The sequence below is a fragment of the Lepisosteus oculatus genome, chromosome 8 (assembly GCF_040954835.1).
Source record: "Lepisosteus oculatus isolate fLepOcu1 chromosome 8, fLepOcu1.hap2, whole genome shotgun sequence".
Classification (NCBI taxonomy): domain Eukaryota; kingdom Metazoa; phylum Chordata; class Actinopteri; order Semionotiformes; family Lepisosteidae; genus Lepisosteus; species Lepisosteus oculatus.
Genome location: NC_090703.1, coordinates 24,602,001 through 24,625,200, shown reverse-complemented (window position 1 = coordinate 24,625,200; position 23,200 = coordinate 24,602,001). Strand labels below are relative to the sequence as shown.

The 23,200-nt window shown below is 36.9% G+C and overlaps 1 protein-coding gene across 18 annotated transcripts in view; it reads right to left on the bottom strand.

Moving 5' to 3' along the window:
* Positions 1-23,200, bottom strand: part of fut8 (fucosyltransferase 8) — a 435,504-nt gene that overhangs the window by 204,486 nt on the left and 207,818 nt on the right. The window lies entirely within an intron of this gene.

The window sequence follows — 23,200 nt, the reverse complement described above, 5'->3', positions numbered from 1 at the left end:
ATGTAACACTTAACACCACATAAGCTCTGTACTGTGGACAAAGTTTTTTTGTTTTGTTTGTTTTATTCCCTTGATGTTTCCTTTGTTCTATCATGTTGTGCCATTTTTATATTTGTATGTATATACACCTGTTTGTTGTGTAACAAATGCGCCTCTGTACATAACATTGATCTTGGCCGCCCAGGCTGAAGCTCAGCCAGCAAGACCCCTGTTGAGACCCGGGTTCGTGAGGGAGGAACTGGGGTGGGAGTGGCGAGGGCACAAGCCCAAGAACTCAAATTTGTTACAGTTGTATTTTCCCTTTTTTGCATTTAAAAAATAAAAAAAGAACTGCTGTTTACGTAACAAATGGTGACACCACCTGAAATAGAAATAACCGCTGCGCATGTATTATCTGGGTGCAACTCGGCTTTGTTAACCAGCGAGGGCGCTACAGTATCAAATGCCCAAAACAACCAAATTTCATTGGTGACTTTTTGCTAGTCAAAGTGAATCTTTGTGGGCTGCATATAATTACCACGTGTTTGAGACCCCTGCACTAGACCATTATTCTCCAACAATAATCACTCTAAAACCCCTACACTATCAACAGGTCCATCACCAATGCAGAAACCTCTTGACTTATTGGCGGAGGAATCAAACTTCTCATCCATGAGGACGGATGATCATCCCTCAGACGAAGCAGTTTAAAACCACAAGATTAAGAAGGAACCCTGACATTAAGAAAAAAGAATAAATGCTATGTATATAAATATCTCCCCTGACCAATGAAACATGCTGAAACAGCAATAACTAATAAATATTCATACCTTTTGTAACATCTATACATCTATTTAGATGTCTTTGTATCTTAGAACTTTCAGTTTTTTTTTCACTTCAAAATGATTTACAGTACTTAATTTATTAAGATACTGCCAGCAGCCATGTCACCCTGCAACTTACAATTGGCAACCCACTGAAGCTAAGCAGGTGTGAGCCTGGTCAGTACCTGGATGGGAGACCTCCTGGGAAACACTAAGGATGCTGCTGGAAGAGGTGTTAGTGAGGCCAGCAGGGGGTCCATGTGGGTCCTAATGCCCCAGTATAGTGACAGAGACACTATACTGTAAACAAGCGGCATCTTTCAGATGAGACGTAAAACCGAGGTCCTGACTCTCTGTGGTCATTACAAATTTCCCATGCCTCCTAATAATCTCTATGCCTCTATGCCTCCTAATAATAAACCTCTATGAATTGGCTACATTAATTTTGTTCTCCTCCCCCCCTCCGCCCCTCCAACTGCAGGGTTGGAGTATTCTCCGTCGCATTCACTGGCAACGTCAGCTCAAAGATTTGCTTAAAACCACCAAATGGAAATGGGCGTGCCGACAAGCGGACCCTGCTGATGCGGGATTAACGCCAGGATGAGAGAGAGAATTTATTAAGACACTATGGGAAACACAATGATGCAAGACACCTTATGTCCCTCACTTGTATCATTAATCCAGAACTGAATAAACAAACTTATTTTTTATAATTGCTCCTAGTAAACTACTCATATGCTGGGTGAACATGAGGTTCAGCAGTGCTCCCTGTGGATATTTCTGTAATGAGTACATACTCCAGTTGGCATAAAAGAGGCAGATGCACCATATGGCCTTATGAAGCGATAATCCTGGTTTTCTTGCCTGGTAAGCCTAGAATTCAACACAAATGTTTATTCTGTATCTTTCTGTAAGGGTCTTTTATTTAAAATTCTAATGTAGTAGTAATAGTACTACTAGTTGAAGTCATCATATTGTTTCATACTGTACATCATCATCTTCCCACTAGCATCAAAAGTACTTCAGAACATTTGTGCAGCAGTATCATGTAATTCAAGTTGTTATTTAGAAAGAAATGAATAAAAACAAAAACATATAATTAACCACTGCAACATCCCCAACTCTCCTAAATATTTTCAACACCAAATAGTTCATGAAACAATTTCTATGGTTTTCTATGCTAAAACTCACTAATTTCTTGTTGTGAATATTATTTTCTTAGAGAAAAAAAACGTAAAGACTATATACAATAGAATTTCTGTTTTAGGAAGATTTTTTGCACATTACTATGTGGCTGAGCTATTCGAAAGCCCCCCCCACTGCACTTTTCCTAATAATTATCTATTTGTTTTTCTCTTGAATTTTGTTAGTTGCAAGGTCGCATCAAATATGGAAAATTGTCTGACATTATTTATCTTGATTTCTGGCTTTACATCACAAAAACCTGCAATTTCAATAAGGGTGTGTAGACTTTTTATATATTGTACACTGTACTCTATATCTTTTAAGCTTGCGAAAGGGGTTTTGAAGCTCCTATGTCCTTTTAACATATTTAAATTCTGGTGTGAGAAATGTCCGTGATTTGTGTGTGTTGTGCCACATTCTCATAACAATGGAAGAATAGTAATTTTCTACATTATATGAAAAAAAACAAGTAACTTATTATAATAATAATAATAATAATAATAATAATAATAATAATAATAATAATAATAATAATAATAATAGCTTATACTTATATAGTGCTTTTCTGGACAATCCAACCAAAGCACTTTACAGATAATGGGGACTCCCCTCTACCACCACCAATGTGCAGCATCCACCTGGATGATTATCAGGTTCTGCCACAGTCCTAGACATCACCACTTTAATGATGAAAGGTTACATTAATAACCTAAGTTCTGACAGTGTATGCCTTAAACAACTGAGAGAGATAGGATAATTAAAAGCACTTGATAGCCCTGGGGGGAAAAAAGTTTGTATAGTGTGCTTACACAATACTGTATGTACATATTTTATAAGATATTAACCCACTTTTGTCTGAGTGCATTCTGCAAGTACTGCATGTTCTCAAGTGAAGCCAAGATCTTTAAAAATTAATTAAAAGTACAGCTGACCTTAATTTTAGCACAGTATAAGCATAGAGAGCTGATATGTAGTGTGACCTTCTGTTTCCACACTGGTGTAATTCCCCACGATCATGTCTCTTAAGCTTTTATAAACAACAAAAATAATTAGCTTATGATCTGCACTGAATAAATTAATACTATGGAGTGCTTCGGGCACACTAAAGTGTATTCCAACAAACCATCTAAAAATATTGCTCTTGCAAGTAAAGCTGTATATACAATATATATAGGTATATCATCTCCTCATGATATGATTTTATTCACTTCTAGCCTCTTCAGATCCTACCTTTTTTTTTTCAACTTTTATAATGTACAGTATACTGAAAACCTTTGCTATAAATACTGGCTTTTTTTGGCCCAATCAGCAGCAGGTTTACTAATGAACTTGCTACCTCATAGCCATTCTGATCACAGTGGTTGCAGTGAGGTCAGTGATTCCTGTGCAGAATGTAAGAGAACTTTCTATGATTGGTTTATCTATCATGACTGTGTGTGCTATCTTCCCAAAACTGCATCAGGACACTAAATGCAGGCTTCAGTTTTTTCTCTGTTTATTACACAGTCATTAAATAGCAAAGCTATTAATGCTCTAAGTTTATCATTGACTATGTAATGAATTTCTCTGGTCCAACTGAAACACTGAGCCTACTCTCACTAGAGATGGCTTTTTTTTTTTTTAAAAGGCTGACCAGAGCTGTGTTGGAGATATCTGTAGCTATCAAACATTACTTACATGATGGTCTAAGCATGGTTCTTGTGTAAAATTTATTTTTTTAATTGACTGGCTTTTAATACAAAATGATTTTAGCCTATACTGGTGGTTTTGGTTTACATTTCTCCTACACCTACTATTGAGTTTTGGAGTTTTCAGATTATAAAAATGCTAAAACTGCTTTATCCACACAATGTGCACTGTATGTTCCGTACAGTATGTATGAGATCTGGTCTTCTTCTTGTACGGTAATGTCTGCTGCTATCATAATTGAATGGATGCAGCCATTCAAAACAAGCGGGGTATGCTGCAGTATAACACGGTGGGCGTGTCGCAGTATACCGCATCATACCGTATGCAAATTAGACTATGTTAATAGTATCCGGAATCACCTTGTAAAACCGCCAGGTGGAGCTAATAAAGGTTAACCTCTCCTATAAAGCATTTAAGCTGTCACCAGAAAACGTCGGTTTCAAATCCCGATCACTGCTGAGGGACAATCTTTATTCAATTAAGAATTTAAGTTGTATACTCTTTAGACTTTTAAATTTAAACAGTGTTATACAGCATGTTTAGCATTAAACATTAAAAAGGCGGTATATTTTATAAAAGCAAGATTGTTCTGTTGGACAAAACCTACCACCTTTATCATAAATATTGTAGTTATGCAGCAATATTTTATGCATCAAAGTCTTTACCGAAGATATTACTAATAGTATTAATAATGCATGACCTTGGACAAGCTGTAAGCTCAAAGTATTACCCTGGTCCACATTCTTTGTAACCGTCTTTGTAAATGAAAAGAGTTTATTTTTTCATTGACAAAAAGTAACACCACAGCATTTAGTTGGTCCGATTACACATTCGTTTCCAAGTATACAAAGTAATTCTTGAGAACCTCCGATTCACCATGCCTTTCACATGCTCATAAACGATATTAATTTAGGAACATAAACATATTACTGTATGTAAACTATACTGTATATTGCTGGTCTTGGTAGTTTAAAGAAAAAATACACACCAGTATTCCATTTCTCCCTAAACATTTTAAGCATCAAAGTCTTACATGTTGTTATTTGGGAAACGTTTTTACGTGCTCCTTCTGACCATATTAGGATTATATACTTTGTGAAATGTGATAGTCTTTTAACCTTTTATGTGAATTCGCTTGTTATCTAACAAATGCATACTTTTAGAATTTGATTAACAGGGAATATAATATGGAACTGCGTATCTAAACAAATTAATAACGATATAATTATATTAATGTACTGTCTGGCGGAATAAACTGAAGAGGTTAGTTAATGCGACATGGAATTATTAAGAATTATCACCTCTTTTTACACTTGAGAACAAATGAGAACATTCCACTCAGTGGGCGGTGCATTGCTATCTCAATCACCTGCTAATTTGTTTTACACCACTGGACACCAGGAGAATGTGACTGTACTGTATCTGTACAGAATGTGTGTTTCAATCAATACAGTAATTGATTAAAATCGCAATCGCATGTTTAATTAAATGCCTTTTTTTAATTCACAATCTGAAAATGAAAACTGCGGTAAAGTGACCTTGAATTAAAAAAAAACGATTTTGGCATGCCTGTTGCATTTTCACGAAACCTCCTAGAGTTGTTTTGTGTATAAAGTACATTGTGAATGTTTTCACAGCCTTCACTTTGTCGTTTTTATGCCATTTTTTTACCATGCACGAATATTCCTATGTCCGTATCTTCGTAAGGGAATCAGTGCGAATTTTAATACTAATTAAATGACCGCGGGCACTTTCCACCCCCTCTTCATTCTCAGAGTAGAACAGACTAACCTTCTAATGAAAGACGGTCCACCCCCCCTCACGGACAGCAAAAAAATTGCCCACAGGCACTTAAACTTAAATATGGTCAGTAACAGTAAACTGTAACATGGACAGAAGGAGCACGTACAAACGTTTCCGAAATAACCACATGTAAGACTCTGATGCTTAAAATGTTTAGGGAGAAAGTGGAATACTGGTGTGTATTTTTTCTTTAAATTACCAATACCAGCCATATACAGTCTGTAACGTAGGGATTTCTATATGTCTTTATTTAGTGGTTACATTAGTGACAAAGGCTAAACTTTTAGCTTCAGTAACGCGTACGCCGTATGGCATACATGTTTGTTTTGGGTTTTGCTTGTTCACATATCTCCGCTTTTTATAAAACGACATGGTTGAAAACTGTTCCAGAGCCACTGTTGTTTCATCAGTGAAAAGTACATCATGAAATGCCTCTACCTGTTCAATCCAATGGAAAAAAGAAAAGAAGCATAAAGTGTCTGATGGTCATAAACGATATTTATTTAGGAACAGCATCAGAGATATGTTTTTAACTGCACTGCATCGGGGAGAATACCATAGTGTGTTTTTTTTTTTTGACTCCCTGGCGGAAACTGGCTTCTATAAGAATCAGTATGGCTCAGAGATTAAATCAAACTTCACTCACACCAAACAAATGTATATTTCTAAATATCACAACATGATCGAATTTAAGTCATTTTAATAACAATGAATAGTCACCTATGCGTTACAATATAAACATTTATATTAATTTAAATCGCGTTTAAATCGCCTTTATTTAAAACCCATAAATAAAGCTGATACTGTTTAGACTTGTAATTATTTAAAACTGTATTTCAGCAGCACAAGGCATAATGCAACGTAAATCACTATCTTTGTCTTCTGTGTAATAATGTTCACCTCTCTGTCCAGCAAATTAACAATAGTAATAATAATGAACTTTATTGTATATGGCGCCTTTAAAGGTGTATTTTAAGAAATACAAAATGAGATATAATGATGTGTTCTGGCTTAGACATTAACGAAGAGCATAGGCGGCGGAGGCAGGCTCTGGTTTTCCCATATACTGTATACCGATGCACTGCAAAAACAACCCCCCTCACTGCGGGAGTGCTGGCTGTGACGAATTAAACCGGTTTCACAGGTATTTTCAAAGTAGAAGGGGGCGAGATTTCCAGAGAAAGACACCTCCCCCCCTCAAAAACCCAGTAAGTACAGTAATTCTTTCATTAATTAAGAAAGCTAGGCTCCTCAATGAAATCGCTTTTGACATGCTAATGCGTTGGAGTAACAGTCTGGGCTTGGCAAGCTTGTAATGTCAACTCAACTACGGTCAAAGGAACCCTTCTTTCATTGGAAGACAATGAACATATTCTATCCCTAAATGAATTAATAGCAAACATGGTTTACATAAAAGACATTTTTCCGAGAAAGTTTAGCCTTTGTCACTAATGAAACCACTAAAAAAAAGACATAAAGAAATCTTAAGATTTTTAAAATACATGACTTTGCTAAAATTTATTTGAAAATAAAAACATTTTTAAAAGCCAGCAGAGAGAGAGAACAGGGGAGGGATGTTGGTTTTGCATAAGGGGCGGGGCTATGGAAATTAGGTCTATTTGGAAATGTGGAGTTAAATGTTCTGGCTGTTTATGAATTATCGTTGTTGAGTATGGAGTGTTGAGGTATTGATTTTGTGTAATGCTTTATGTTGAAAACTGAGGTGGATTTTGTTTATAATAAAGAGGATAAACTGGGATGGGAGGAGGGTTTGGTTTTGCATAAGGGGCGGGATTATGATAATTGGAGGAATTTGAGAGAGTTTAATGGTTTGATATATTTGATCTTGTACTGTGGTTGTTATCTATGTTTTTGGTTGGTATTATGTTTATATGGTTGTTTTTGTTGGTTGGTCGTTATTATGGTTATTAATAATACGATCTATAGTTGAAATCTGAGCCTAAATAAAAAGAAAAAGCATTTTCTGAGAGCAATTACGCTGTGTTTATGTAGAATAACTGATTAGGTTTATGAGCAATCTAATTACTTATTCGTTTAAAATGCTATATAAAACAAAGTTTATTATTAATTTGCTGGACAGAGTGGTGAACATTATTATGCATAAGACAAAGATAACGATCCTGATCAGTTTAGAAATCTGTGTACGCTGTAAGGTTTTTACTTCTTAATTAAACTTTTAAAATACACGTTTCGAATAGAAAGAAATCCTCTTCCTGGTACAGTATGTATAGCAAACCACCATGTCTTTTTTCTCCAATCAGAGGGATGTCAGATGGTGTCAGCCAATCACCATTCTGAAGCCCTACCATAATCTCTGGTATGGGGAGACCCCAGAATTCTGCCCCATAGTTTAGACAGATGATAGATACTTTTATTGATCCCGTGAGGCAAATAAAGTAAATCATTTTCGTTTTAGGAAATTATTAAACGCTCGGTTAAAAGCAACTAATTTTGTGCAAGTTGTTGTTCAGCATTATTTAAACAGTACAATACAATTATTTGTTGTTTATACATTTATATTGTATACATATACATACTGTATAATACTTCTTTGCAATGTAATAGAAAAAAAGCAATGTTTGTAGTTTTTAATTTAGCTCATTCAAGCAGAGTGATGCGTTGGTGGTTCAGTGGTAGAATTATCGTCTCCCACATGGAAGGGTCTGGATTTGATCCCAGCCAATATGGAAGTTGAACTTTTAACAAATTGCCCCTTGGGAATAATAAAGTCTCTTTCTTGGATACTATATTGTTACAGCTTTGGGTTACTGAGAAGTGTCTCTTAGATTTTAGATAAAATTGGTGACACTGGGAAGAGAAAACACTTCTAACTTCAAAGCAGAGAGATGTTTGCTGAGGTCTGGGGGGTCCCTTGCGTGGAAGCAATAGTAACATTTATCTTAGTATGCCTAGGCAAGTTGTGGATTAATGATTGCAAAAGAGCAGGGCAGAAAGACACAGTATAAGTTCACCTAAGAGCACAAGAGGAGAGAGGGAAGCAGGGGAGAAAGGAGAGAAGGAGAGAAAGAGTGGAAGAAGGAGAAAAGACAAGGAGGATGAGGAGAGACAAGGAGAGCAGAGAGAAGTCCGAAGGAGTTGCGACTTGAAGTTTGCGCCAGGCAAGATCCCCTACTTCTTGGTCATCTGAACCAAAGCTGACTGGAGCTAAGTATTTGAACCTTGTCAGAGAGAACGTGCTTTTTTATGTTTTAGGGAACTTCACCTCCCTAACACAGCAAAAGATACCTCAGTTAGAAACGTCTTTCCCGATTAGGGTGCATTTTATGGATAGGGTGCAGAGAGAGAGATTTAACTGCAGGTTGCTATATATTTAGTTAGAAGGCAGCTCATCTCTTGTGTGGGCTCTGTAGGCATATTAAGAGTTTAATGTATGGTAGCGTTCAGGGTTCTCTGGGTGACTAGAATGTTTGGCCTCTGAAACGCCTTGTCTGTAAATACCGTATATTAGTGGATCTCAAACTTTTTGGACCAAGTACCATCCCTGATCAAACCAAACCAAACCAAAGAACCTTGGATCTAAAGCATCCAAGAACCACCTACAAGTCATCTTCTCATAGGAACCACAGAAAATCTCAATGACCAACAAGAGCGGGCACACACACACTCACACACATATAATTAATATACAGATGCAGCCATTCAAAATGCGCGGGCGATACCGCATTATTTTCCAGTGCGCTGTACGCAGTCTACCGCAAGTTACCGGTAAATACCGCTAGTTACCGTAAATTCACCTATAATACTGCAAGCAAAATAATAGTATCTGGAATTTCTGTAAGGTGGAGCTAATAAAGCTCAACCTCTCATGTTTGAGCTGTCGCCATCAAAGTCTTTAACGAAGATATTACTAATAGTATTAATAATGAATGACCTTGGACAAGCTGCAAGTGTAAACTCAAAGTATTGCCCTGGTCCACATTCTTTTTTTCATTGACCGTCTTTGTAAAAGTAACAACACAGCATTTCGCAATCACGCATTTGTTTCCAATCATGCAAAGTACAGTAATTTTTGAGAATCGATTCACCATGCCTTTCACATGGTCATAAAAGAGATTGATTTAGGAACATAAACATATTACCGTACGCAAACTGTACTGTATACAGTATGTATATGTATATTTAATGTCTTAACTGTGCCCGTTTAAGTATTGAATATTTATATGGAATTTTACCACTGAAGGGAAATCTTAGTGCTTAGTGATTAAAAGGAAATATAATATGGAATCACGTATCTAAAGAAATTAATAACGATATAATTATATTCATGTACCGCAACACAAGAATAGTACACGCTGTACATTGTCTGTTGATAATGTTTCTGTAGTGCTTTTTCAGCACTCTGCATGTGACCTTGCCGGTGGTGCTGTGGGTTAGGTTCCTGACTCCCATGTCACATGGTCTGTGATCGAATCCCACTGTGGAACCATAACCTTTTTTTAACAAACATTTCTTTGAAAAAATGAAACGTTTCCCTTGGTCAGAGATTAAATAAAACCTCACTCGCACCAAACAAATTTATATTTCTAAATATCACAACATGATCGAATTTAAGTCATTTTAATAACAATGAAAAGTCACCTATGCGTTACAAAATAAACATTTATATTGATTTGAATGGCGTTTTGATTTAAATCGTAAACGCGTGTTTAAATATATGTGTTTTTGATTCACAATCAGACAAATGCAACATAAATTGATATCTTTGTCTTCTAAGTATCTTAATAAACTTTCAGCATAGCATTCTCCTCGTTTAGATTTATTTTTCTTGGGATCTTGGGATCAAACGTTTTTATTTTTTAAATACATTGCAGAGTTAAAGCAAGTTAAAGCCTTGATTTTATATATCAACTTTAAAAGTGGAATCTCAAAGCAAAGTAAATACCCAACATCGATTGTACCCCTCTGTCATGCTAATAAAGCACCTTGAATTGAATTGAATTGATGGATAGACATGCAAATAAGATACACTCCACAGACATTCACAACAGCGAAATAGCATAAAACGTTTGCACATATAGTTAAGTTATTACTTGGTTTTCAAAGTGCAATGAAATACAATATTGTTGTTGTTGCTGTTATTGTTGTTTTTATCCTGTAAAGCATTTTGAGAAGCCACCTTTAAAGGCAATATATAAAAGCGCAGAAGGCATAATCAGCAAATTATTTATTTTATTTTACATATCACCTCTAAAAGTGGCATCTCAAGGCAATACAGTTTTTAATAAAATGCTTTTATTAATTCAGCAGAGAGAGAGCTAAAACCTGGGCGTAACAGCTGTTACTTTTTCTGATCACTCGCTCTCTGGATAAACGTCTCACCTGTCCTGTTCTTTGTTTTCCTAATTTGTTGATTATGCCTTCTGCGATCTACTCCTGCCCTCACACCTAAAGAAGACTATATTACATTTCTTTGCGCAGTCCATTGTGCAATTAACCCTTGTATGTGCTGTCCTTAAGGTGATATCACATAAAGGTGATATGTAAAATGATGTTTTTATTATTGTTATAGAGAAACATGATCAGATTTTCCCCGGTTCAGAAAAAAATATCTAAAGTATACTAGTTTGTCACTAGTATACTTTTAATACAGTCTTTGCTGTGCTCTAGAGGATCCTTGTGATATTTCAAGCTCTGGTTGAATGATAAGTGTTGCAGTATAAATAAATTTCGTAGTTGGCAATTATGAAACGCTCTGTTAAAAGCAAGGGAGTTTTTATGTCCGTTGCAGTTTTTTTAAAACTGAACTTGTTTGAATTGACTGATATCCGTTCTGTACCACACAATGTCTGTTTTTTTTGTGTGCTGTCCTTTGACAAAACAAGACTCACCAGATAATGTGAATCGAAACCTGTTTTTCTAGCTTTTAAAGTCGTGCGATGTGTAAGCGGGAACACATCATTATATCTTACATATGAAAAATACATAATAAAGCTCCCAAACAAATGCAAACGTGTTTTTAATAAGATGCTTTTATTCGTTCATAATCCGACGATTTTAGGAAGACTACTGGAGGTCCGGCTTTTTTTCTGGAAAACCATAACTCTGGTCTTGTCCAGATTGACTGTCAGCGCTCAGGTCTGACAGTGCTGCTCCAGCAGTGCCAGCTTCTGCCGCAGCCTCTGTTTTGTGGGCGACAGCAGGACCAGGTCGTCTGCAAAGAGCAGGAACTCGATTTCTGTAATTAATGCAGATCAGTAAATCAAGGGAAAAACAGTTATTGCGCCCGGCTCCTCAATGGGCTTTGACGTGCTAATGCATTGGTTTAAAGGTCCAGGTGTGGCAATGTTTTTTATGATTGTTTTTATTATTATTATTTTATTAATGTTTTAAAGTACTGTATACTAGTTTGTCACTCTTCTCATCCCCTCTTTGCTAAATGGCTTTTGAATAGAGTCACATGAAGAGAGAGGTGAAACAGCCCTACACAGCCCTGTCGCAGTACACGTATATAAATATATCTTATTAATTTCTTTAGATACGCGATTCTCTTAATACAGTCTTTGCTGTGCTCTAGAGGATCCTTGTGATATTTCAAGCTCTGGTTGAATGATAAGTGTCGCAGTTTAAATATTTTTTGTAGTTAGAAATTATGGAACGCTCTTTTAAAAGCAAGGGTTTTTATGTCCGTTGCAGTTTTTTTGCAACATGAATATAATTATATCGGTATTGATTTCTTTAGATACGCGATTCCATATTATATTCCCTTTTAATCAAATTCTAAAAGTATCCTTGTTGACTCCGGTATCACGTTAGTTAAAGACTTCGATGCTTAAAATGTTTAGGGAGAAATGGAATACTGGTGTGTATGTTTTCTTTAAAGTATCGAGACCAGCCATATACTGTATGTTTAAGTTCCAAAATTTAATATTGTTTATGGCCTTCACACGCGTTGAAGTATGCTCCTATTCTTTTTATGCTCAGGCACTAAGATTTCCCTTCGGTGGTAAAATTCCATATAAATATTCAATACTTAAACGGGCACAGTTAAGACATTAAATATACATATACATACTGTATACAGTACAGTTTGCATACGGTAATATGTTTATGTTCCTAAATCAATCTCTTTTATGAGCATGTGAAAGGCATGGTGAATCGATTCTCAAAAATTACTGTACTTTGCATGATTGGAAACAAATGCGTGGTTGCGAAATGCTGTGGTGTTACTTTTACAAAGACGGTCAATGAAAAAAAGAATGTGGACCAGGACAATACTTTGAGTTTACACTTACAGCTTGTCCAAGGTCATTCATTATTAATACTCTTAGTAATATCTTCGTTAAAGACTTTGATGGCGACAGCTCAAACATGAGAGCTTTATTAGCTCCACCTTGCGCAAATTCCAGATACTATTATTTTGCTTGCGGTATTATAGGAGAATTTACAGTAACTAGCGGTTTTTACCGGTAACTCGCGGTAGACTGTGTACAGCGCACCGGAAAATAATGCGGTATCGACCGCGCATTTTGAATGGCTGCATCTGTATATTGTTGATTTGAAGGGTTATTTGTGTTATTACTTCATTTATGATTATAATTTTAATATTTAACGTACCATGTCATATAAAATATATTTTTTAAAGTCAATAAGTATACATATTATTTATTATTATAATGTTTCATTATAATTATAGTGTTATCATTAGAGAAAGAATCTTTATTTTGCCTAAGGGACAATTTTGTAAAAGAACAACTTGCAAACACATGAAAGGGGACGCATTCAACCACTAAATGCCAATGCATCACTATTAAGTTTGATTTATTTTTCATTACAACAATAACAACAGAAAGTATTCGTGGAAAATGTTATTAATATAATTAACGACATTTTGAGAAGTTATTATACTCTGGTTATTTTTATTTTCAGCTACAGTTTCCCTTTAGTTATATGATTCCATATTTATATTCCATATTAATTGGATTTAAAGAACAAGTAAAACATTAACTGAAGCCACCATTTCACTAAGATCAAATGCGAAGAAAGCACCTTTGTTTAGGTGTGCAAGCTTGCCACAGATAAGACTTTTGAATTGCTGCATCTGTACACACCCTTGAGTTAACATTCGGTATTGTTGATTTACAGCCATAATTCAATTTTAGAGGTCTGTCCTGATGTAGCCCACCTGGATTTTGCCCGTTCCATTTTACAGAATTGTCGAGGTTAATCAAATTGCAAGGGGACCGTTGATGGACTGTAACCATCCAGTCAATTCACAGTTTTTCAACCGGACAGTGGGCCACTTGAAAATGATTAACTTTTTGTTCTTTAGCATCTCCACTGTCTCTTTGGCTGTATTCTTAGGGTCATTGTCATGTTGAAAGGTAAACTTCCTTCCCCCAAAAAATGTTATTTCCATGTTAGTTAATTTGAGTAGCACTATTTCTTGGGATCTAAAAATACTCAGTTCAATTCATTTGATTTCATAAAATCATCACTCTCTGTTTGAGTGGAATTTCAATGAGCTAAAATGAGCATGCTCATGTGCATGCTCAAAGGCTGTTCATGGATAATTTGTAGACAGCTCTAAGACAGAAGTGCTGTCCTTTGTTGTCCAAAGAACATCTAAGTTCTTTGGACCTCATCTCTGTTGAAAGAGATAGGCATGTATTGACATATTCATTATAAGCCCTGATAAAACCAACTGAAGACAAAACGTGTGGAGACACTTGTCACGGACGTCCAAAGGGACTAATCGTGGGGAGCAGGAGAGCGGAAAAAGACCCATATGCGTAGCGGCGAGACGGGAAAAAGGCCCGGGCTCATTAGTGCAAAGAGTTCAGGAATGCCGTATAGAAACCTATGCCCTCAGGGAGCGGACGTGGGGCGCCCTGGTGCTAGGCGGGTCTCAGGACATCCGAACGTCAATGCTGTGCGAGGACAGAGTCCAAGACCCGGAAATATATAGCCCAAGGGAAAGAGAGGGACAGGAAGGACAGCAGACCAGAAACTAGGGACAGAACAGAGAAGGAGCGCCCTCTGGCTGCAGAGGGCGTGACAACACTACCAACATGTTGTAAATGTACTTAGGCTACTTGTAACTGGCCAGCTTATGCCAACTGGCTGCTGGCTGCAGCTGCACAGAAACAGTGGCAGAATAGTATGAGAGAATATTGGAAAGGAGACTAAAATTATTTTTCTGGTATTACAACTATAAGGATGAGGTATCCCAGAGAAAATAATGAAATGTCTAATGTACTAACTACATTAGTGATCAGACCAGAGAAAAACAACCAGATACATTATTTTAATCCTGAATAGACACATTTTATTGAAGCCAAAACCTTGGCTTAAAAACTAGCTACTACTAGCAACCAGAAACACAAAGCTTTTTTATCAGTATTTTTGCTCTCATCATGTGATACTCATGGTGAAGACATATAAGTACATTCAACCTTTTTTGTATAATATACAGTGATTTTAAAAAGTACATCCTTTAAAGGTTCTATGGTTTTATGAATTAAGACATATCAGACCTTCATTTAGTCCTAACCTAGTCCTAACCTATATTAATTTAACCTCATGTGACTGACTACACACACAAAGTATACTTTATAATTACTTATTAAACAAAAAATCAGACAACATTCAGTAGCCTTGTCTGAAAAAATAAGTGCATCCTTACTGCTTTCATATCAGTTAAGAAATTAATTAGAATCAGATGCTGCTAAACAAGTGAAGATGATTAGCTGATAATCAGGACGTTTTTTCACCTGTATATAAAATCAGAAACTGATTTGGAGAAACTGGTCTGGAGCATTCAGGTTTGTGGTAATACTACTTACAGTAGGTCAGAAGTTATCTGTGACAGTCTCAGAGCAAGAATCGGTACTACTTGTTGGTGAGGACTAAATGAAGGTCAGATATTTCTCAATATGTAAAACCACAGGATCTTAAGAGAAATTTTCTTTTTCAAATCACTGTATATCTATCAACTACAGACAAATCACTCAAAATAAGTGGAGTTACTGTATAATGACCCACTTATCATTTCTTTTTTACACCACTCCTGGAATACAGGGCTGTCTCTGTACTATTTATCAGTTATGTATCTAATTCAGCTTTACAGCATTTGAACCTGGCTGGAACTCAAACCTCAGGCAAGTCCTGAATATAGGGATGTCACAGTGTATAGTAACTGATGTTTTATATAATTAAAAAAGGTGCCATAAAATTATTTATATGCTTCTCCAGAGACCAATTTAGGAGAGAAAATGTGGTTCAAAAGACAAGCAATTCCATTGACTAATTCATATTACATTCAACAGAACAAATAGAAAATATCTTAGTTTTTCTGCTGCCTTTCATTTGAAACAGGAGACAATTTTGTGTAACAGTGCGCTGTTCAAATTCGTGTTGCTATGTGCTTTTTTTGTAGTTGCAATGCCATTTCCTAGAAAGCTGAAGGCCAGTGATTTTATTTTCCATTAACCTTTTGAAAGCCCCTTATAAGCAGTTCGGAATGCTGGGTTTTCCAGTTTCCAGTACTTATTAATACAGGATTGAAATATAAAGAGAAAAGCAAGTAGTGTTTTCTTGAGAAATGCCAGCCTTTCCTTGAAAGAAGCAATGGTATTGACTTTGCCAACATGACTGAGTAGCTTTTTATCTCTCCACACTTTTTGAAATAGGACATGCATTTTTCTGTTCTAAATTCTATTTTCTAACCGTGTCATCTACTACAGTGTTGTTAGGGAACTGGAGTCAATCCCAGCAAGCAACAGATAGAAGAGAGGATACACTCTGATTGGGATGCCAGTCAATCACAGGGCACACACAGACACAAGCACACACTCTCACAAGGAGCGATTTTCCTAGAAGCCAATTAACCTACCAGTATACTGTATCTTTGCTTTGTGTAAGGAAACTGGGGCACCTGGCAGGAATCCAAACAAACACAGAGATAGAAAATACAAACTCCATCCTGATAGCACCCCAGGAATTCAACCCTAGGCCCCAGCACTGTGAGGTAGCATTCCTAACAACTTCAGCAATGTACCACCTTCATTTATAAATTAATTTCTGAAATAAATTATAAAATGTGTATATAATCAATCATGGAATACAGTGGTGTGAAAAAGTGTTTGCCCCCTTCCTGATTTCTTATTTTTTTGCATGTTTGTCACACTGAAATGTTTCAGATCATCAAACAAATTGAAATATTAGACAAAGATAACACAACTAAACACAAAATGCAGTTTTTCCAGTGAATTGTTGGTCTGATGTTACTCACTACAACCAGCATTTCAAGTTAAATGAACAGTTTGGTAGCAAATGTCTAAGCATATTATTGTCTTCACCATATACTGTAAATACCAAAGCCAGTCACAAATTTGATGAGTGACCTCAAACGCACATAAGCATCTTATAGTGACTTTTGCAAATGTCAGATAATTAACAGTGTTAATTAACAGTGTCCAAATAAGGCGTGCTGACTTATCTTCAGGATGATATGTTCCTTCATTGTATTGCTCCTATCAACAAATATGAGCACAACACACTGGGCATTACAATGTGTGAGCTCAGCAGTGACAATAGAAAAACTTTTGTCTGCTTTATTGGCTCTTGCACTTTTTGCAAGTGTAAATCAGCTGTTTTGAAGAATTATTCTTGTCACCTGCTGACCCCAACTAACTCACACCCACACACAAATCCAGTAATATTCTTTAAGTAATTCTATTTTTTTCCAAAGGAACAGTATAAGGACTAAATGATTATGTTAATTTGAAAATAACACTGTCAAAGTTATTTATTTTTTTCCTCAATTTGTTTTTTTTAAGGAAAATAATGCCTCGTAGCTGTGCATTGTAGGCTTTTCTTTTTCGGATTGTTATTGTATGGAATACTACATAGATATCACTCTAAAAAATGTACAGTAATCTTGTTAGGACATTCATTATTAATGTCTCAGATATAGCTGCTCCTCATAAATAGAGAGTATTTTCTAATGAGATACAGTAGTTTGATTGGACAATTATCATTCACTCTAAATTACTGAAACCTGTACAGAGGTTCGGGACTGTTTTGTTATATTAAAAAAAAACAATTAATGAAAACACACATACTTAGTCAAAACAGACATGTCACTGGTCTTTAATCTTTGGAAATAATCACAGTGTGTTAATCTAATTGCATATTATTGGTGAGAGATCTGGAAATGCACACTCAGATCAGGTTAAATAGGGTTTGGTTTGATATGTAAAGGGCATGCACGGTGCTCATGGTGATTGGAATTATGGGCTGGCTTTTATGACAGCTCTCAAAAACTCAGCCACTTCCATTTTGAATCCCAAAGTCAAAGGATGAGGACTACTGAGGACATAAGAACAGATTCATGAAACTGACCATGACTAAGTAACAAGTGAGCATCACTCTATTTCTATATAGAGTCGTGAAAGGTCACTCTCCAACCAAACAGATGTAAGTGATGTTGTATTGTTTTCCTAAGCAGCCCCAATGAGAACAGAAGCACAAATGTGCTTAATTTGTTATGTAAGTCTTGACATTTAGGTGACACTTTCAAATATCCTCTATCAGTGGGAGCTTAACCTTTACCATAATTAATCTGCATAGCAGGAGGTGGTCTGTGCAACATGTTTTCCATCACTTTTGTCTTTTTTTATTCATCCCTACACAGCAGAAAGACATTAATAGTGCAAATGAACCCCTTTCCAGGCTTTAACTTGCTGTTTCTGTTCAGATTCCTTTTAAAATTGCAGGAGTGAAGTAAAGAACCAAAATGTTATGACAAACATTTTAGTTGTCTTAACTTTCAGGTAATGTAAGCAGTTGAATGAAGAATCATCTCCAGACTCTGACCCTTATATTCAACTAAATAATGAAATATTCCATCCTTATGATTTGCATTCTCAGAGAATAAGAGAAGAATACAAGGATTATTTTCTCAAACTGATCTGCTTGATACTGCAATTACAAATACGTCTGTTTCATTTTCATTCCAATTGAGCCAAGTTCAGTAATTTTATAAACAACTCACTCTTAGTCACTAAGGTATTTCTTTATGTGTGGACATGCAATTGCAGTTGCATGATTATCATGAATAGGTCAGAAACGCATATAGGCTTTACTTGAAGGCCTGATGAACTTTTGGGATTGTCTTCAAATGGTAAATAATGGGCAAAAACTCTATTTTAAGTTTTAATATCTCACAAATACAATTAAAACACTAAATATAATCATCACACTAACACTACCACAAACACTGTCTGGTCATTACCCTAGATTTTATCTCCAGTTTTGCTGTTTACTAAAAAGAAAGGTGGAAAGACAACTTTTTTATGTCTATGGAGAGGTGCTGTAAATACATAATTGTAACCATGATCATGTTTGATTGGATTGTTAAAACATCTGGAAAATAAAGAAATCTTGAAGTGAGTGGGAGCAGGGTTCAAATAACTGGTATTGAAATTGCACTGTTATGAGCAATCACATCAGATTAACGTTTGCTGGCCACGGTTAGAGTAAATTAATGAGAAAATTAAAATACATAAGCTACAAAGAACACACAGCCGAGCACAGTACAGGCTAAGTATTCCTCCGCCCAAACATCTACACCACTCAACAGCAAGTAGTTCTGTGTTACTGTAAGTACATTAAGTAAATGATTATACACACATTTTTTCTATTTCAAAGGTTATTATGTCATGTAAGTATGAGTATAATTAAGTCACATTTTGCATGTATGGCCACCTGTACTTGGGCTTTCTCCCACCTATTAAAGACTGACTTCCAAAATCCTGGGTTGTAGATTAAAATCCTAGCTGTGAACACTGTATTGGAGGACAAGGTGCTTTATCCAAACACAACCGTAAAAATGTGTACTATGATTGTATATACAAAAAGGTAATTGCAGATCATTAAATTTATCAACCGCCACCAAATGTATCAAAGTAGAACAGTTTTCTGCATAAGGTACATTGGAGATTCATAAGGAAAACACATTTTTTTCAACACAAGATAACAAGAAACCCTGTTTGTCTTCACCTAAATAGTTACTAATGTATTTTGCTGATCACTTTTAATCAAAGTTGGGCACAAGAGTATTCATTCATCCAGGATTTGAAAATGCATGCTTCCAGTTCCCTATCTAGACTCTCAACCACTTCTCCAAACTCCCACTCTAGCTTGTTGACAAACAAGCTCTTTACTTGGTATTCCTTCAGTTTTCTTGTAATATAAATACTGTAGGTGTATTTGTATGATTTAATGCATTTAGTACTTTCAATGAGTACTGTTTGCCTAAGGTCTTGCTATGCATGTGAAAGAAGCCTAATCCCAGCAGTCATAAAAAAAGGAAAAAACTGGGACAGAAAAATGGCACCTACCTTGACAGAGAAAAGCTGTGTTCTGCAATGATAGTAGCGTATGCATGATGCTAAGGCAGTGCAAATAAATCAGTCAATGCTGATCTGAACTTCAAGGTACAGTTATACGCTACAACAAATAAAAACGAATAGAAAGTCCCACAGAGGCAGGACACACTTAATATTAATTCATTTAACAGTCATTTTGCTGTTAGCGACATACGCGTAGCTCCTAGCCTTTTCCATCCTGTGGCAGGTTTTGCCCAAGTAAGGCAAAACAATTACTGTCATCTGTCAGCTTTAATAGATTTTATTTCCAGATGGGCTTGTTGGCTGCTCATTTTCCATTTGCTCCTAGAATAATCTAACTTTCAAGTGAACATACATTATTGAGACATAATACTCTGCAAGCTATATTGATTGACTGCTGCTTAGATCTTTGGAGTATCTGAAATATTTATCACAGCAGCAAAACTCTTGGACAAAACACACGTGATAGTGTAACACTTTGTTTCCTCAATGTGGTAAAGACGTCGTATCATGGTGTCCAATACCCATTCAAAAAGTTTCTTTAATTTTTGCATAAAAATAAAAACATGTTTTCTTTTGTCATTGTTCTTTTTTATATTTCATTATCTCTAAGAAAGTAGTACTTGCCATTTTCCAGAATCTTGGCCTGGCTTTTGTATTTTCATCGAGAAGAGACAAAGTTGAAAGGCTTACAGATATATCACATAGAAAAGCAGCTCAGGATTTCATTTATTAGTCCAACATTTCAATATTATCAAGGACCAACACTGTTATAACAGTTTTGTTAGTATACCTAGTAGATAATGATAAGAAATATACTTGCTGTATTAAATACTTTTGCTTTTTCATTTCTATATGAACAACAAGTCTCTTTACTCCAAAAATACTGATCTATTTGGAGAAATGGAGTTGTGGCACTTTTCATTGGGGGCACTCACGAGCACCCATTGTTTAAAAATGGGATACCCTAGAGACGTCACCTCAGTAAGCAAGTAACCCCTTGCTTAGAACGAACTTCTCTGAAGGGAATTACCCTCAATTCTTTGCAGAATGGTGACATTTCATGTTCTAGCCAATCAAAGCGGAGAGAAGTTGCCATAGAGTATAAAATATTCAAGTGGTATCCACCATTTCCCTTCTTATCAGCAGTAACGAGCTCCCCCAGGAGGCGAACCGGCTCATCATGGAACATCCACAGGTATCTCAATTTTACCTCCTCCCCAAAATCCACAAACCGGACACCCCTGGACGCCCCATCGTATCAGCATGTAACTGTCCAACTACTTACATCTCAGCCTTTCTCGACAGCCTCATGAGACCGCTGGTTGAAGATCTTCCCTCTTACATCAAAGACACCAACCACGCGCTCCAACTTTTCAATGATTTCCAATTTCAGGGTACCGAATGCCACATTTTTACCATGGACATCACATCTCTGTACACCGTCATTGCCCATAATGACGGCCTTACAGCACTCAAGCACACACTGGACAAACGCACAGTGCTTGATCCACCCACCCATACCCTGGTACGCCTTGCAGAATCGGTCCTCACACTGAACGCATTCTCTTTCAATAATCTTTTTTACCAACAGGTCAGTGGAGTTGCCATGGGCACCAGAATGGGACCCAGCTATGCCAACATTTTTGTCGGCTGGGTAGAAGAACGCTTCTTCGCCTCCTACACTGGCTATGTCCCTGACCTCTACAAACGATATATTGATGACTGCGTCGGTGCCGCCACATGCTCCAACGATCAGCTTGAATTCTTCCTGCACCATTTCACCAACTTCCACCCGTCCCTCAAATATACGGTTAACATATCTTCCACCACTCTTCCGTTTCTAGACATCCACTTGTCTATCAACTACCCCCGACTGTCCACTTCAGTTTATTACAAACCCACGGATTCACACAGCTACCTCCTGTACAGCTCATTTCACCCCAACCACACTAAAAACTCTCTTCCTTTTTCACAGTTCCTTAGGTTACGACGACTATGCAGCGACGACATCGACTTCGAGAACCAAGCCCTCGAAATGTACTCATTTTTTATCAACAGAGGATATCCCAGCAGTGTGATTGACAGGGCCCTTGCCCAAGCCAAAAACACCTCCCGGACCAACAACCCGATCAGGAACTCCCGCCGTAACAACCGCATTCCCTTGGTGCTTCCTTACCACCCTAACACACTTCCTATCCCCAGGACCATTAACCAGAACTTTTCCATCCTACAGGATGATCCCTCCATTGGGGCCCTCTTTTCTGATCGCCCTATCATCTCATATCGCCGACCACCTAATCTGCGTAACCTCCTTGTTCACAGCTCCCTTGACCGCCCTCAACAACCATCCACACCAGGCACTTTCCCTTGCAACAGAGCTCGCTGTATCACCTGCAAGTACACAGCCACCACCACACTCATTCAAGGCCCCTCAGGACAATTCCGGATCACCCAGACAGCATCTTGTACCTCCAGCAACCTTATTTACTGTATCTCTTGCAGTAAATGCCCAGCCATCTACATTGGAGAAACAGGAAGGAGACTCGGAGACCGCTTCAGAGAACACGTCAGGGCTGTGAAGATTAAAGATCTCTCCAAGCCCATTGTTTCTCATTTCACCTCTGACGGCCACGACCACACTAATCTCTCCGTCTGTGTTCTCAAAGACGGTTTTCCGAACTCATACATCAGAAAGACCACCGAAACCAAAATTATTCTGCAGTTAGGATCACACATTCTCCCTTCCCTTAACGACAGATTACTGTTCTTTTAAATTTTCTCCATTCATTGGAAGTTTCATTTCACACCTCTCTGCACCCATTCTGACTTCACACCTCTTGATTGGCCTCTCTTTCTGTCCCCTGCTCCCGCCTCTCACTCCTCCTCCCTCCCAACCTTTGTTCTCCCGCTACTTTACCTTTGCCTACTGCCCTGTCTCTCTCACACCTGAAGAAGGCTCCACGGCCGAAACGTTGTGTTCTCTTTCTTCTTTTTTTTCAGCATGGAATAAACCTATTACTTGTTCCTTTAAAATATTCAAGTGTTAGTATAATTGAGCTTTTAGTTTTAAAATAGCATTTTATGTAAAATAAAATTCATTAGGCAACTTTACAGTATATTCATACTGTATATATTCTAGGTACGGTGTTTTGACATAAAGCTTTTATTTCATCACCCAAACGGATGAATATTCGTTTACCTGCGGTGTATTTTGTACACGGAATATTTAATAGTATAAAGTTTTGAGGTATTGTCAGGTTTACCTTATTAAGTTTATTTAGAATGAAAATGAATGAATGAATTATGTTCCTCGTACTGTCATTT